Raw genomic sequence first — 17,015 nt, forward strand, 5'->3', positions numbered from 1 at the left:
GGATAAGATATAATCTTATTGGGAAATAAGTTTGACTAAAATGACAAATTGTTGGTTTTGGCTAGACTAGTTTGACTGAAGTTTTTTATATAATCTGATGACTAAAAAATACTCAAATGTCAACAGTTTTCATTAACAAAAAGTAGACTAAAATGCTCAGACTTTTAGTAGACTAAATCTTGACTAAAATAGTTACTGTTTTCTTTGACTAAAATAAGACAAAAATGCTCAGACTTTCAGTCGACTAAAACTTGACAAAATAAAAACAGGATGAAGGTGACTAAATATGACTAAAACTAACAAGGACATTTGATACAGGACTAAGACTAAATAAAAAAATTGCTGACAAAATGAACACTATTGTATTACTGTGTATTTACCAGCAGCTCCGATCAGCAGCAGCAGAGCCAGGAGTTTCATGGTGTCAGGTGAATGTTCAGAAGACTCCTGGACACACACCTCGGCTCAAATTTATATCCCAGCAGCCCCACAGTGCTCGTCCCCCTCACCTGACCACCCCCCCGCCTCCTCCTCTCCTCTCCCCCCTATTTCTCTTGACCCAATCTGTGTCCTCACAGTCTTGGCACTCAGTTTCAAACCAAATGTACTTTCTTATCACACTCCTCATTTTGTGTTTGCCCACTTCGGCCCAATCGTAGCACAACACCCAGTGGTTATGTAATCTATGCACCTTATTTAAAATGTGGACCAAGGTGTTACGGCTGGAGGGCAAGGTACGCAGGACCCAAATGCAGAAAATAGGTTTGAAAGCAGGAATCCTTTATTTCCAGAACTAGGCCAGGCAAACAAAGTCAAAACTAGGCAAGGCAAAACATAAAGTCACTCAGAACATAAACCCTTCCAACAACGTTAAGAATCTCACCATGACAGACAGAAAAAACAGAACTGAAATGCACACAAGACTAATCACATGAACAAGACACAGGTGGGGAGGGATGAGAAAATGCAGGGGAACATGGTGAACACTATCGGGTAATCAAGCAGGATGGAACATAGAGACAGGAAGCAGACAAGATGGGGGGTGAACACTTTTTGGAATAAAACAGGAAACCAGAGACAGATCTATAAAGGACAAAATCAAACTGCTCCGGAGGACAGGCAGGAAGGCGGCGTAGGGCGCGATGAGGCCCTTCCGGGGGGACAGGAACCGGAGCCAGCGGGACAGGACATGGTGTTGGTAGGACCCCCATTGGAACCCCCAAGTTTAAGTTTAAGTGGACCACCTCACTTGCAGCAGACCACCATGCTCAGCTACTGCCGTAAAAGATTATAAAACCTTTATGAAATAAAAAATGAAGTAAAACAACTTGATAAAATATTGCACCCATGGCCTTCCATAGCTTTAAATCATAATATAACCAAAGCCTTTAATAAACCATTGAGTATTGATAACAGTAGTTTCTTAACTGCTGTTAATTCATCTACCTCGGATGCAACAGACCACCATAGCTACTGGCGCAAAAACCTATAAAACCTTTATGAAATAAAACATGTACCAAGAGTAAAAAAGATAACAGTAAGCAATCATCTAATGCTTAAGACTGTCTCATAAGAATGTATTTGAGAGCAAACATGATGTATACAGTTTGCTTGAGGACAGAATATTGTAGCTCACCCTATGATGAGAGGAAACATTAAAGCACATTTCCCTACCGTTCAAAAGGATTCGCCAAGGTTTTATAATGGCTGCTGGATCCTTTCCCTCAGTTAGGAACCATCCTAAAAAGCGAGTGAAGCCAGTATAATGTTGGCAATGCACTTGATGGCTACATACTGCGTGAAATGACTATATATTCAAAATCCAAAGCCAAATGGGTCCTAGCTAGTTATGGTTACTGTAGTATGATAGCAATTATTAAAACATAATAGATGGTGATGTTGGCCATTTAAGGTAAACACATTTACAGAAAACATGTAATTTGATAAATCAAGCTGGAAAAGAGTGATGCTATATACAGTACAATCAATAATGCATGTTTCTGATAGTCTGGAGTCACTAATACATCGGTGCATTTTAACACATGATATAAGGCTAAATTGGGGTGTTTTTTGTGTGTGAGATTTCCATCAAAAATAAGACACAAAACTGTAGCTTTTAGAAGTTAACCTCTGCATAGATACGGGTAATCTGAGAAGTCTTGTCAACTACAAACATTGACATTAGTTAAAGACCACTGTTTTGGTCAAAATGAGATTAAGCACCTGATAAGAGAGTGATTTATGACCCCCATAAACCTTAGTCCCGCCTCCAAATCCCTTTGATGTGGCACATGTCACTCTGACATCTCTGACCTTTGACCCTCTTATCTGGTATTACTTGTTTGTTTATTGTTTTATTGCCCCCTCATAAGGGAAGTTGCTCTATAGTGGGGTGATAAGACTTTATTGCCCCTTTGATGTGAAACCTGTTATAGTGTCCTTTGGTCATTATAGTCAACTATGAAACCATTATAGTCAATGATGATAGTATGACTTGTTTAGCTGTTTATTGTTGTATTGCCCTCCTCATAAAGAATGTTGCTCAATAGGGGGTGATAAGACTACTTTGATGTTACACCTGTTGTAGTATCCCCCTAGTAAGCCATTATAGTCAATGATGATAATATGACTTGTTTCGGTCACCTGTTGTGGTTGTAATGCCCTCTATAAGGATGCTGCTCAATAGGGGGTGATAAGACCCACCCTGCTGCACCTATGTCAGAGCCCTAAACCCTCACAAACCTCCTCACACAACCCCCTCACACTACCCCCTCCCACCCTGCTGCACCTATGAACACAGAGGGGGGGGCTTTGAGTTTTTACCTGCAACTATGTCTCTGAAAGGTGTCCACAAAAAATAAGTAATCTTTTCAGATAATCTAGTTCCTTTCTCGCAGTAAGGATAAGAATAATTGACAGAGAGGGTGTAAAAATCCCCGCACAAGCGAAAGCCCTTTACTTAAATTGAACAACTCACCCTATACTCTTAACAAAAGTTTTTGAGATAACAGGGTCTCCACTATAAGACCTCAGGGTTGCTCACACACAAGGCTAGTGCTTGTTTTAAGTTTAGTTTAGAAAAGATATTACTTTAAAATAGCATCTAAAGCAGGCAGCTATAGGGGCTAGAGGAAGTATTTCCTCTCAATAACACTGACAAGATTATATTCTGTAGCAATGAAGTGTAAAGTGAAGGTTACCCTTAAAAACTCCAGCAGACAGACATAGGAAGAATCTATTTTGTGCAGACCTGAACATGACAGAGAACGGTAAGGAGGGGGGTTAATTTCTTTAACCCCAGTCCCAGTTTACTCCTTTACTCTTATCAATATTTTTGAGATAACTATGAGGGGCCATGTACGCCAAAATTCAAACTAACCTCGTGCACACACTACTGAAAACATCTGGCCTTGCACACACACTACTGAAATACTCTCACATTCACGACTGAACACCTCACACACACACAACTGAAAAGTAAACCTCACACACTACTACTAAAAATGAACCTCATACACACGCAACTGAAAATTAACCTCAGACACACACTATTGGAATCCTCTCACATTCACTACTGAACACCTCACACACACACAACTGAAAAGTAAACCTCACACACGACACATACTACTAAAAATGAACCTCATACACACGCAACTGAAAATTAACCTCAGACACAGACTATTGAAATCCTCTCACATTCACTACTGAACACCTCACACACACACTACTGAAAACATCTGACCTTGCACACACACTACTGAAATACCCTCGCATTCACTACTGAACACCTCACACACACACAACTGAAAATTAAACCTCACACACATACTACTTTAAATTAACATCACACACACCCAACTGAAAACGAACCTCACAGACACACTATTGAAATATTCTTACATTCACTACTGAACACCTCACACACACACACACACTACTGAAAACATCTGGCCTTGCACACACAATACTTAAACCATATGGCCTTGCACACACACTACTAAAATACTCTCACATACACTACTGAGCACCTCACACACACACAACTGAAAATTAACTTCACACACACACACTCCGCAAAACATTTTACTGAAAGATTCTCAGTAGGGAATGTGCATGTTTCACCTATGTTTGTGAGCGGGATTCTTGCTGTAACGGAAGTCATTGTAATGAAACGAAAGTAACAATGCTGCAGTGATACAGTAGGTGACGATAATTCTCGTCTACTCTGTTTGGAAGTCGCCATTAATCAAGAACTCAGGATAGAGGATCCAAGACACAGGACTACAGCAAGAGGATCAGCCTCGACTCCGGTTCCCGGCGTAGATATAGATACAAAACAAGAAAAAAGATTTGGCTGGGTTAATCGGAACAAGAGAATACACAGACACAGACAGAGAGGGAAAAGGTCATTGGATAAAAGTTATTCTTGATAACCCTCTAAAAAGATCTCATGAACTTCCCCACTCAATCTATCAAGACCCGAGCAGTTCTATTAGATATAGGATAAGAAACAGAGATAGGGAGCACAACAACCTATCTCTTCGTCAGATGCACTCCCCCGCTTAGGTAAGCGACTCTGTACCCCGTTACCCTCTACAAGGCCATAGACCAGCAGAGGGAAAATGGGGGGTGTGTAAGGGTAAGGATTTTTAAGAATAAACCGCAAGGGTCTAAAGGGAAAAAAGATAAAATATAAGGTACTATATTTTAAGTAATCCTATCTACTATTCCTATATTTGAATAATGTATAAACTATTTTAAAAATACTTTATGAAATCCTATGTTATGTTATAAATATTAAAATAAAGAACTAAATGAATAAATAAATAACTAAATAAATTAATAAATTAATTAATTAATTAATTAATAAATGAATAAATAGATAATTAAACAAAAGCCAAAGAGAAAAAGTGAGTTTTAAGTGTTGATTTAAAAACCCCCAGGGTCTGGGCCGACCTCACATGGAGGGGCAAAGTATTCCAGAGCCTAGGGCCAGCCGCTGCAAAAGCTCGATACCCTCGGGTTTTAAGCCTGGTCTTAGGCACTATCAACAACAGCTGATCTGCCGACCTTAAGGCTCTGCCTGGGGTGTAGCGATGGAGGAGTTCGGCTATATAGGCAGGAGCCAGCCCATTTAGGGCTTTAAAAACAAATAAAAGGAGTTTAAAATCTATTCTGAACCCGAACTGGAAGCCAGTGCAATGAAGCCAGAATTGGGGTGATATGGTCGCGCTTTTTATGGCCAGTAAGAAGACGTGCAGCTGCATTCTGAACTAGCTGGAGGCGTCTAATTGAGGCCTGGTCCATACCCACATACATCCTACCCTCTCTCACCCGCCCAGCAACCGAACGACTAATCCATGCCTTAATTTCCTCCCGCCTCGACTACTGCAACTCACTTCTTTACGGCATCAGCACTACATCCCTCAACAGACTCCAAGGGGTTCAAAATGCAGCTGCACGTCTCCTTACGCATACCAAATCATGGCATCACATCACCCCAGTCCTCAAAGACCTCCACTGGCTTCCTGTCTCTCATCGCATCTACTACAACATTCTGGTCCTCAACTACAAAGCACTCCACCATCTGGCCCCCCCTTATCTCACAAACCTTCTCACTCCTTATCAACTGTATGTGCACAACACAAATGCCAGCCCTCTAAGAGGAAGATGCAGACTTTGCTTCTGTGAGATATTTGTCGCCAGTATGGATGGGATTTTTGTATGTCAAATGATGATGCATTATATTTACTATGTGTATATGTATTTTAAGCAGAAGTGGGGACAAATGTGTATTTCCATTCATAAAAGGGTTAGCCTGTCAGGTGGGCGGAGTATGTGTGTTGTCGCAGCTGGTGTGAATCAGCTGGATGAGGGCAGCGTGATTGGCTGCTGCCTGCCTAGCCTTCCAGGAAGCTACGTGGATTGGCCGGTGGTTGGTTAAAGCGAGGAGCCGGGACATTTACCGGGAGAGCCGGGAGAACGGAAAAGGTGAAGCTACGAGGTGAAGAGGAAACGGGAAGCAAGGCTCTGGACGGATCGACGAGGAAGCGACCGTGAGGCGAAGGTCCACTGTGGAAGTTCTGCTGCACTGTGATTTGCTATACGGCTGCCAGCCGCTGATCGACGGGTCGGTTGAAGGCAGAATTGCAACGCTCCCAAGTTCCTGTCTATTGCAACGCTCCCAAGTTCCTGTCTATTGCAACGCACTCAAGTTCCTGTTATTGCAACGCACTCAAGTTCCTGATCATTGCAACGTCCTCAAGTTCCTGTCTTTCGCACCGTGCGCAGGATCTCCCTTACACACACGGTCAGCATGTCGGTTGAGGGTAACGAGGGAGTCGCTGGCGCTGTTAATCCAGCTCCCAATGTTGTAAATCACATTATGTTACCTTGGTACATGGGGGGGCCATGGCTTCCTATGTTTGAAGGGAAAACCGGAGAGAAGGTGGGGGAATGGCGGGCAAAAATTGAAATGTTTGTACGTGCTCAGGGTCTTTTGAACGAACAAATAGTTGACTTTATCTTAAGTGCTCTGGGTGGTGAAGCTAAACGGGACATGTTACTATTACCCCTTAGTGAGCGGGACACTGGAAAAAAAATGAAAATGAATTTTTTTTAAAGAATGTTGTTGGCGCTCCAAAACCTTGAGAGTGTGTTGCTTAATGTGTGTGGAACCCGCTTGCAAATTTGGGGACCCTGCGACCTTCGACAAGGTCAAAACCGAGGTCAGAGGTCACGTTTTCATGCTGTACGGTGCCCTTTACGGCACAAAGGAAGGTCCGACCGCTTTGAGCTTGCTCTCATTAGAACCGGCTCGAAAAGTACATGCAGATTGATACCTCTGCTGCTCCTAATGTCAAAGGTTACGGCTTGAAATGTAACAAAGCTCCAAAGGTCAAAGGTCACGCTTTCATGCCGTACGGTGCCTTTTATAGCACAAAGTAAGGTCCGACCGCTTTGAGCTTGATGTCATTTTAACCGTCTCGGAGAGCAGATGCAGATGGATGCCTCTGGTGCGACTAAATGTCAAAGGTTACGGCTTAAAATGTAACAAAACCTTCCGTTAAGGCCTTTTGAGAAGCCGCAGTGCTCCGTGAGTGTTTAAAGTACTTTGAAAAGGGCTAAAGAGATTCTTTTTTCACAGGGGGCCTCTAAATAGGGCCCAGATCAGGAATCTGAAGTATGTAAACTGTAACCCACCCAGAACTTTTTTTCAATAAAATGTCAAACTTTCTCTCAAAATGCTGTCTGGAGCTTAGTATCTGACAGGCTTGTGTTGGCAGAGGGGAAGAAAATTGAAAAAATTGAAAAAATGTGGTTGGCGCTCCGAAACTTCCAGAGTGTGTTGTTGCACTTGTGTGGAACCCGCTTGCAACATTTGGGGACCCTGCGACCTCGGACAAGGTCAAAACCGAGGTCAGATGTCACATTCGCAATGCCGACAGTACCCTCGACGGCGGAAAGGAAGTTCCGACCGCTTTGAACTTGCTCTCATTAGAACCGGCTCGAAAAGTACATGCAGATTGATGCCTCCGCTGCTCCTAATGTCAAATTTACGGCTTGAAATGTAACAAAGCTCCAAAGGTCAAAGGTCCCGCTTTCATGCCGTACGGTGCCTTTTACAGCACAAAGGAAGGTCCGACCGCTTTGAGCTTGATGTCATTTTAACCGTCTCGGAGAGCAGATGCAGATGGATGCCTCTGGTGCAACTAAATGTCAAAGGCTATGGCTTAAAATGTAACAAAACCTTCCGTTAAGGCCTTTTGAGAAGCTGCAGTGCTGCATGAGTGTTTAAAGTACTTCGAAAAGGGCTACAGAGATAACTTTTTCACAGGGGGCCTCTAAATAGTGCCAAGATCAGGAATCTGAAATATGGGAACCCTAACCCACCCAGAACTTTTTTTTCAATAAAATGTCAAACTTTCTCACATAATGCTGTCTGGAGCTTAGCATCTGACAGGCTTGTGGTGGGAGAGGGGAAGAAAATGAAACCAATTGAAAAAATGTGGTTGGCGCTCCGAAACTTTGAGAGTGTGTTTTTGCACTTGTGTGGAACCCGCATGCAACATTTGGGGACCCTGCGACCTCGGACAAGTTCAAAACCGAGGTCAGAGGTCACATTCGCAATGCCGACAGTACCCTCAACGGCAAACGATCGAGATACGCAAATGTCTCTTTTGAAATACGTGCCTAATGACCATGGGCGCTGCCATTGCTCCGGGACTTTCCCAGTGACGTCACTGAATGGGTACGGCTTCCTGGCCAAAGCTCAATAACAAATAACATGGCGTGCAATGCATCAGTAGTTTGTAAAAGAAAACGGTCGTCGTCAGGACTTTATTGTATTGCCCCAGGCTGCACAAATAGATTTTACACGAAGAAAGAAGAAGTACATTTCCATAGGCTGCCACTAACGGATGAGAAGCTGCTCAAAGCATGGGTTATTTCCATGAAACGGTCCGATCCGCCGCTGAATAAGTTTGCACGTGTGTGCAGCGAACACTTTACAAATGAAGATTATGTCCACAAAATGAGGTTTGATGAGTCTGGATGCCTGGTTCAATATAAAACATCGGATTTGAAGCCAGGATCTGTTCCCACAATATTCGATTTCTCAAGGTATGCAGTCGGGAACATCGACCGTCCCAGCACGTCGGCTGTGCAAGACAATGTCAACAAACGTGAAGTTCGAGCCACCAAACGAGTTGCTTCAGCTGCCGAGAGAGAGGTAAATATTGCAGCACTACCAGATTACTAGCTCACACATGTATTTACTGACACAGTGTGACCTTATTAATTAACGCAATCGCATCCAAACTAAATGGTAGCTATTATTATGACGTAAAATGGAGAATTGGGGGTGTTCTATAGCTCAACTAATTAAACTGGCATACTGTCGAAAACAGCCCTAAAAAGGATAGTATTGCTGGACTAGGTGTTCAATGGATGGTATTGCCAAGATGTATGAGGTGTTGGAAAATAATACAAAATATATGTCAACTGACCACTGGTACATGCGGTAGCCTGGTAGGCAGGGCCGGACTGGGACAATAAGTCAGGCCGGGAATTATACACCCAGCCAGGCCACTACCAGTTTTTTGTGCCATTTTGCTGGATTTATTTGTCAACTTTTACAGCGTTGCTGCCCATAGTGATAGCCCTCTAAATCTACTACCCAAAAATAAACATATGGACATGGGTTACTATTTAAAAAAATGTTGCAAATCTATTTAGGAACCTATGTGAACATATTTTAAGTGGATGTGGACCTCATTCCGGGGGCAGGTAGGATTTTTTTTAAATGTTGGACATAGATGCATCAATCTGGTGCACTTTGAGGGGGAAATAAAGAGACTACACCCATATGAAACAGAACTGTATACATTTAAATAATCATAAAATCATAAAAACATGGCCATAACCAATAACATACCATATCCAATATGAAAAAACATATGAAAACACCCCTCTCCCCCTGCTCCTCTTTGAGGCAGCAGCAAAGACTAGTTTTAGCTCTCAACAAGTTTTTAAAGTTTATCTTACCTTTTTTCACCTAGTTAACGTTTTTTTAATTATTATTCATGCATATTTTACTAATCACTCCCCCCTCAAATGGAAATATGTGTTTACATAATTTCCAATCTTTATTCCAGACTCACGGTCCATATCACATACAAACAGACAAAACACACATCAATAAATAAGATAAAAAGCTAAACACAAAACAGATAAAAACAAACAGATAAAAACATAAAATCAGTCCAATCACAGCGAGCCACACGTGCTCACTGTCTGTAGAGGCTGCTGCGCCAATGCCTCCAAATCATGGAAGAGAACCGGGTAGAACTCTTCACAGGGTTAATTAAAATCGAGATAACATGATTGTCCGAGTCTTATAGGCGACACATGAATTTGTACATTAACTTTCTTAAAAGGGCTTGACAAGTAGGTACCCCCAAGTTAACAAACAGCTGGCTGGCACTGTGCCATATCGGTACCCTCAGCAGCAACCGTAAAGCATCATTGCATGCGACTTTTAGTTTTTGCATGCTTCTAGCCGTGTAGTTACTCCACAGGTGAGCCGTGTATTTACTCCACAGGTGAGCCGTGTCCAATGGTGTACATAAAGCTTTAAAAAGTGATACCTTGACATCTACAGAGCACTTGTGAAACTTCCGCATTAATATGTTTGCCTGGGCTTACAGTTTGCAGCGTTGTCTATGGATGTCTTTGTCATCTGTGAGATCATCAGAGATATAATGACCAAGGTACTTAATCTCACTGCACACAAGAAGAATGTTGCTACTGAGAATAAAATTAGGAAATACAGCCTTTTTATCCTCTTTACTTCGCACAATCATGATGCTACTCTTCTTGGCGTTATACATAACGCCAAGAAGAGTATATACATAAATGGTGACCAAACCGTTTGAGACCCACTGAGATAACTTAGACTAAGTTAACTATCTAAACACTCAGAGTCCTTTACCTCACCTGAGCTGTAGTTATCAGCCTCTCAGTCTGACGGCAGAGGACTCTCCTCCACCTTGTTGTTGAAACAGCTCCTTATATCCGTTAGCGCAGCTAGCTAGCACCAGATGCTAACAACAACAACAATACACGTAACCAGTGCGCGCGCTTTATCTCACTCGCTCGTGCCACACTAACACACACCCTCCCGAGCTTGAATGACACACAGAGACCAATCGAGGGCATTGGTATGATCTGTACGAAAATGTCGGCAGGCCACATCATGTAGGCAGCCAGTCACCCTCTGTGAGGCAGAGTCAGACCCACATTTGCGCAGCGTTGCGTTCACAATACATACATAAAAAAAAAAATCCTCAGGCCAGCAGGCCACTTAGCAGGCCAGGCCATCGGGAAACCTCCCGGTCCTCCCGATGGCCAGTCCGGGCCTGCTGGTAGGAGTATACTTCATCAAAATGACTGCCCATCCTTAGCCCTGCTTGAGTATTTTCTGAACATGTGCTTAATAATAACAACACCATCCTTTATAAATAATATATTTTGCTCTGAGTAATAACAGTTTGAGAGTTTGCTTAAATCAGGGGTCTCCAACCTTTCTCCACCTGAGAGCTACTTTGAAAACATGAAAGTGGCCAAGAGCTACTTGCATCGCATCACTTACATTTATTCACATAGCACTCATCAGTTGAATTAAGCTACTTTTGTACACGTGTGAAATTGCAATACCTAAAGCTTATCTAAAATCTTAACTTCACATGGGTCCAAGAAAACGACAATTTCTCACATATTATTATGGCCCTCATAGTAAATACATCGCCTTAATCACCACCTTGCAAACATCTTATGGCACATGTGTAAAATAAGTGCATTCACTCTTTTTCACAGTTAGTGAGATGAATGGCGCTGCATGGAGTCCACCATAGAGGTGTATGCTGGAGTGTACCCACTTAGGTTCACTCTAATAGAGTCATTTAAATGTTGATCAGTCTTGTTCTGCGTCAGATTTCATGACATTCGTGCCAGAAAAAGCTGCTTCACAAAGGTCTGTAGGACAGAACCAAATAAAGCAGACATGTTCAGTGCTGCTTGGTGAATATTCTTATAGTTCTCTGGTTCTACAAGGCTCCAGAAATGTTGTGAGTTTTGCTGAACATTATTTTGGAGATTTATAACCTCCATCTCCACAGACACTGAACAGTTAGGTTTCTATGAACAGTTTCTTTATTTTACCATTATGGAATAATCACATTGGTAAATAGTGGCGATGGGGTTTTTCCGGCCAACTTATCATAGTCATGATTTTGAATATTTCTAGTTCACCTTAACCTGTAACATATTTATATTGTTTTGTTTCAGGTCAAACGAGCTGTCCATACTGCTGCAGGATTGTTGTCCTGTCAGACAGAAGATACATCCTGCATAGGTGCTGATGATGCAAGTGATGATTCCCAGGTACTGGAGGCACACACAACTAAACGTGGGCAGTCAGTGACTGTGGCCACACAGACGGAACCACTGGAACCATGCCCGTGTAAAACTGTGACTTTGGTGAGTGTGCAGACTGGGACCGATGACATCAACAACAGTCAGTTGCTCAGTAATGATCATCCATATTGCGTCAGCAGGGACATTGCTGGTGGATCCGCCACACTGGCACCTGCAGATGCAATGGCCAAAGCACCACTGAGTCCAACACCTGATGTGTCAATGCCTGAAGAAGATGCTTCCAGCTCTGGGGAGAGCATTCTAGGGACTGAGCCTTCTTTTGTCGGACTACAGCCCTACTGAAGATGACATTATACAGAATGACGGCGAAGACAGCGAGGATGATGGAGAACATTCAGTGGATGGCGGAGAAGATCCAGTGTCAGACAAAAAATATCTGGTATCCCATGCACAACTGATGAAGCTGTTTTGTGTATGCAACTTTGCCGGATGCGGAAAATGTGTGATCAGCAGGCCGTACTGTTCAGCCAAAGGCTTTGGACTGACAGTGAAAACTGACTGCATCGATGGCCATGAGTTTGTGTGGACTTCTCAATCCCTCTTAAATGGCACAATGTCCTGCAACCTGTTAGTGCCAGCCGCGATTTTCCTGACTGGAAATGCTTATGGCCCATTTTCTGAGATATGCCAGTGCTGGGCCTGGAATCACTCTCGACAAGACACTGCTATAACATCCAGAGAGTGTATGTGCTGCCGGAAGTTACCAGTGTCTGGAACTTGCATAATGAGGCAGTGATGGCAGCAACTGGCGATCAGGTTGTCACTGTGTCAGGCGATGGGCGATGTGACAGCCCTGGTCATTGTGCTACGTTTGGAACGTACACCATGCTTGATATCAACTCAAGGCTCATCATTGCCCAGCAGACGGTGAAGGTGACAGAGGTCAAAAATAGCTACTGGTTGGAGCCTGTTGGACTTGAAAGATGTATTTCCAAACTACAGGTATTCTATTGTTAGTTTGTTAGTTTGGGGGGGGGGGGGTGGCTATCAAACCCGTGTGATAGACTGTGCTTGTGGCACATTGTGAAAGGTGTGAAGAAGCAGATGCTGCAGAGCAGGAATACCGAGCTGAAGGAGTGGGTGCGCATGGTATCCAACCATCTTTGGTACTGTGTGTGTACATGTGATGGTGACGCGTTACTGCTGAAGGAGAAATGGACGTCCATCCTCCATTATATCATCAATGTTCACGAGTGGCTGTCGGCAGAGTAGATGCTGAAGTGTGAACACGAGCCTTATTCTGAAGAGGATGGGAGTTCCCGACCTTGGTTGGAGCGTTCATCCAAGGCCTTTGGCACTCTACAGAAAGTGGTCATGGACAAGAGACTGTTGAAAAAACTAGATAAGGTATTGTCTTAATTGCCCTTCTTCATTTATATATTCTGGCCTTATAAATTCACCACAAAGCAGTATATTTATCTAAAGAGAATATATTCAACGGATGTAGCCCTGAACAAATAGTAAAATATGAAATTGAAAATATGTATAAAAAAAAATACAAACACATGCATAATTAATATCAGTATTTGAATTATCCACCAACCATGGGTGATTATTCAATAGTGATGTTTGAGAATTGCATGTCTGGCATCTCTCGACTCCAATAGTTCGCAATCTGACAAATTAAGTAATAACAAAAATGCTAAATAATGCTGACATTCATGACCCACTCTGTTCAATTGCAGGTTACAGAAGGGATCCATACTGGCGAGCTCGAGAGCATCCATTCTTTGTATACAAAGTACGTTCCAAAGCGCAAGAAGTTCACGGAGCAGAGCTTTCAGGCACGCCTTCGCCTCGCTGCATTGGATCACAACCACAACATCGACCGTGAGCAGGCACAGACCAAGAAGGGGGCACTGCAGTTCAAACTGCAGTACTCGAAGCCTGCTGGAGGATATGTGGTGAAGGCGATGAAGACACCAAAAAGCTACAACTTCCGAAGAGAAATCATGGTAGGGGTAGTCGAGAGGTGTTTATCAGCATCGTCCATGAGGTCCGAACTTGCAGAACACCGTCATACAGATACAGAGAAGGAGAAAAGGACACTTGGTGCACATAAAGGCCTGGTAAAACCATCGAAGGAGGATGCTGTGGCACACCACCTAAGTCTATTTGTGAACAAGTAATGTCGGTCTCTATGTGTCTGTCGTATATATGAAGTCAGCCTGTGGGACTCAATGTGTCTGTGGTGTATGAAGCTTAGTCAACCTGTGGGGCTCTGTGGCAAATAAATAAAGGACGTCTATGGCTGAAGTAATATATGCTGGTAGTATTTGTATATTATTATTTGAAGGGTAAAAACATAGTTTGGTTCAGGAAAATGGTCTTTATTACTTTATGAACATCAAGCACTGAAAAACATTTGTAGAATCTAGTGAGATACATGTATATGCTTGATAATATAAGTTGTAAATACTGTTCTGATATATCACAAACATTGTATGAATGGTTCCATTATCAAAGTAGAATTTTCTTCGCTAGCCTAAATGTCACGATTTCACTGTCAAAGATTTGCCTTCCATGCATGGAATCATTGGTCACATCATATCCCTCCAGAATATTCAAATCCTTTGTAGGTTACTGATGGGTAGTGACTTCGTATCCGATTCACAACACAGGCAGGTATCGGCACTCTGTTCCCTTTTCCAAGGAAACCTCTAGTCCAGATGGTGAATTGCCAATAAGCTGTTAGTCTGTAGAGGCTGAAATAAATAGGATACACATATAAATACAAATCATTTAATTTAAAACAATTATATATTTTTAAATAGGGCCTACACTTACTCGCTATTTATTGGTCGTTCGAGGCTTGCTGCACGCACGTCTCGTAGCGATACCATTGCGATCGCCAACATATCATTCTCGATGGAAACCATAGGGAACAGTCGGTGTTCCATGATACACTGGAGATTATTCCCGTCTGAATTGAGCATGTGGTCGATACCAATTCCCCTGCAACATCTACATTCATTTTCCGATGGCATCACCACACAATTGTTGCATGTACACCAATCTGTGTTGTCCATTCGTCCCGGGTTTTGAGCAACATCTTCTTCCTCTGAGACCGAGTCGGTACTGGAACTGGTGGTATTCCACTCGGCGAGTTCAGAACCGTCGGTACTTTCGGCGGATTCCGCGGACCTAATCGGTTCATAAGCATAGGCCATGGGATGCCTGGTAACTGTAGATGCTTCCACATCAATGTCATCTCCCAACGAATAGTCAAATTCATCGTTCAAAACGTCCGTCGCATTGCAAAATTCCTCCATCGCTGCCATATCTGCTACGTTGTGTTGACTTCCGGTGGAGCGAAAACACAGCCAGTGACGTCACCATTTGGGACTCCCCTAATGGCGGCGGCCTGGTCCCGGAATTCCCCACCCGGCAAGCGGATAATTAATTTTCTTTTGGCGAGTAATATCATATACAATAAATATTACGATCAATATCCATTGTAAAATGAATAAACTACCGGAATATTATAGCTGTAATTGGTGTTTCCTTTCCCCTTTAAAGTACTTTGAAAAGGGCTACAGAGATAATTTTTTCACAGGGGGCCTCTAAATAGTGCCAAGATCAGTAATCTGAAATATGGGAACCCTAACCCACCCAGAACTTTTTTTTCAATAAAATGTCAAACTTTCTCACATAATGGAGCTTAGCATCTGACAGGCTTGTGGTGGGAGAGGGGAAGAAAATGAAAACAATTGAAAAAATGTGGTTGGCGCTCCGAAACTTTGAGAGTGTGTTTTTGCACGTGTGTGGAACCCGCATGCAACATTTGGGGACCCTGCGACCTCGGACAAGGTCAAAACCGAGGTCAGAGGTCACATTCGCAATGCCGACAGTACCCTCAACGGCGCAAAGGAAGGTCCGAACGCTTTAAGCTGGCTCTCATTAGAACCGTCTCGAAAAGTACATGCAGATTGATGCCTCCGCTGCTCCTAATCTCAAAGGTTACGGCTTGAAATGTAACAAAGCTCCAAAGGTCAAAGGTCACGCTTTCATGCCGTACGGTGCCTTTTACAGCACAAAGGAAGGTCCGACCGCTTTGAGCTTGATGTCATTTTAACCGTATCGGAGAGCAGATGCAAATGGATGCCTCTGGTGCAACTAAATGTCAAAGGTTATAGCTTAAAATGTAACAAAACCTTCCGTTAAGGCCTTTTGAGAAGCTGCAGTGCTGCATGAGTGTTTAAAGGACTTTCAAAAGGGCTACAGAGATAATTTTTTCACAGGGGGCCTCTAAATAGGGCCCAGATCAGGAATCTGAAATATGGGAACCCTAACCCACCCAGAACCTTTTTTTCAATAAAATGTCAAACTTTCTCACATCATGCTGTCTGGAGCTTAGCATCTGACAGGCTTGAGGTGGGAGAGGGGAAGAAAATGAAAACAATTGAAAAAATGTGGTTGGCGCTCCTAAACTTTGAGAGTGTGTTTTTGCACTTGTGTGGAACCCGCATGCAACATTTGGGGACCCTGCGACCTCGGACAAGGTCAAAACCGAGGTCAGAGGTCACATTCGCAATGCCGACAGTACCCTCAACGGCACAAAGGAAGATCCGACCTCTTTGAGCTGGCTCTCATGAGAACCGGCTCGAAAAGTACATGCAGATTGATGCCTCTGCTGCTCCTAATGTCAAAGGTTACGGCTTGAAATGTAACAAAGCTCCAAAGGTCAAAGGTCACGTTTCCATGCCGTACGGTGCCCTTTACAGCACATAGGAAGGTCCCCATATTACTGGAGATATCGTGATGGAGTTTTTTCACTCCAGTCAAAATATTCACGTGTATGCTGTTTTCGACGCAAAGATGCATTACATCTACAAACAGAGCATACAATGAGAGCACATGATACACTTTTGATGTTTGTTTCATTTCTGAGATAATGTTACAGAATGTTTCGGAAAATGAAGATTCCAGGACCACTTTAAATGTTTCGTTTACAATCGTTTCCCAATGACCCGAAATAGTACTGCCAGAACGAACTATATCCAAAATGTCTTCCA

The 17,015-nt window shown here is 42.9% G+C and overlaps 1 protein-coding gene across 1 annotated transcript in view; it reads left to right on the forward strand.

Moving 5' to 3' along the window:
- LOC139435411 (trypsin-2-like) overlaps positions 1-17,015 on the forward strand; it is a 515,038-nt gene that overhangs the window by 184,825 nt on the left and 313,198 nt on the right. The gene's annotated exons all lie outside the window — the stretch shown is intronic.

Source organism: Pseudochaenichthys georgianus, chromosome 16, assembly GCF_902827115.2.
Source record: "Pseudochaenichthys georgianus chromosome 16, fPseGeo1.2, whole genome shotgun sequence".
Taxonomy (NCBI): Eukaryota; Metazoa; Chordata; class Actinopteri; order Perciformes; family Channichthyidae; genus Pseudochaenichthys; species Pseudochaenichthys georgianus.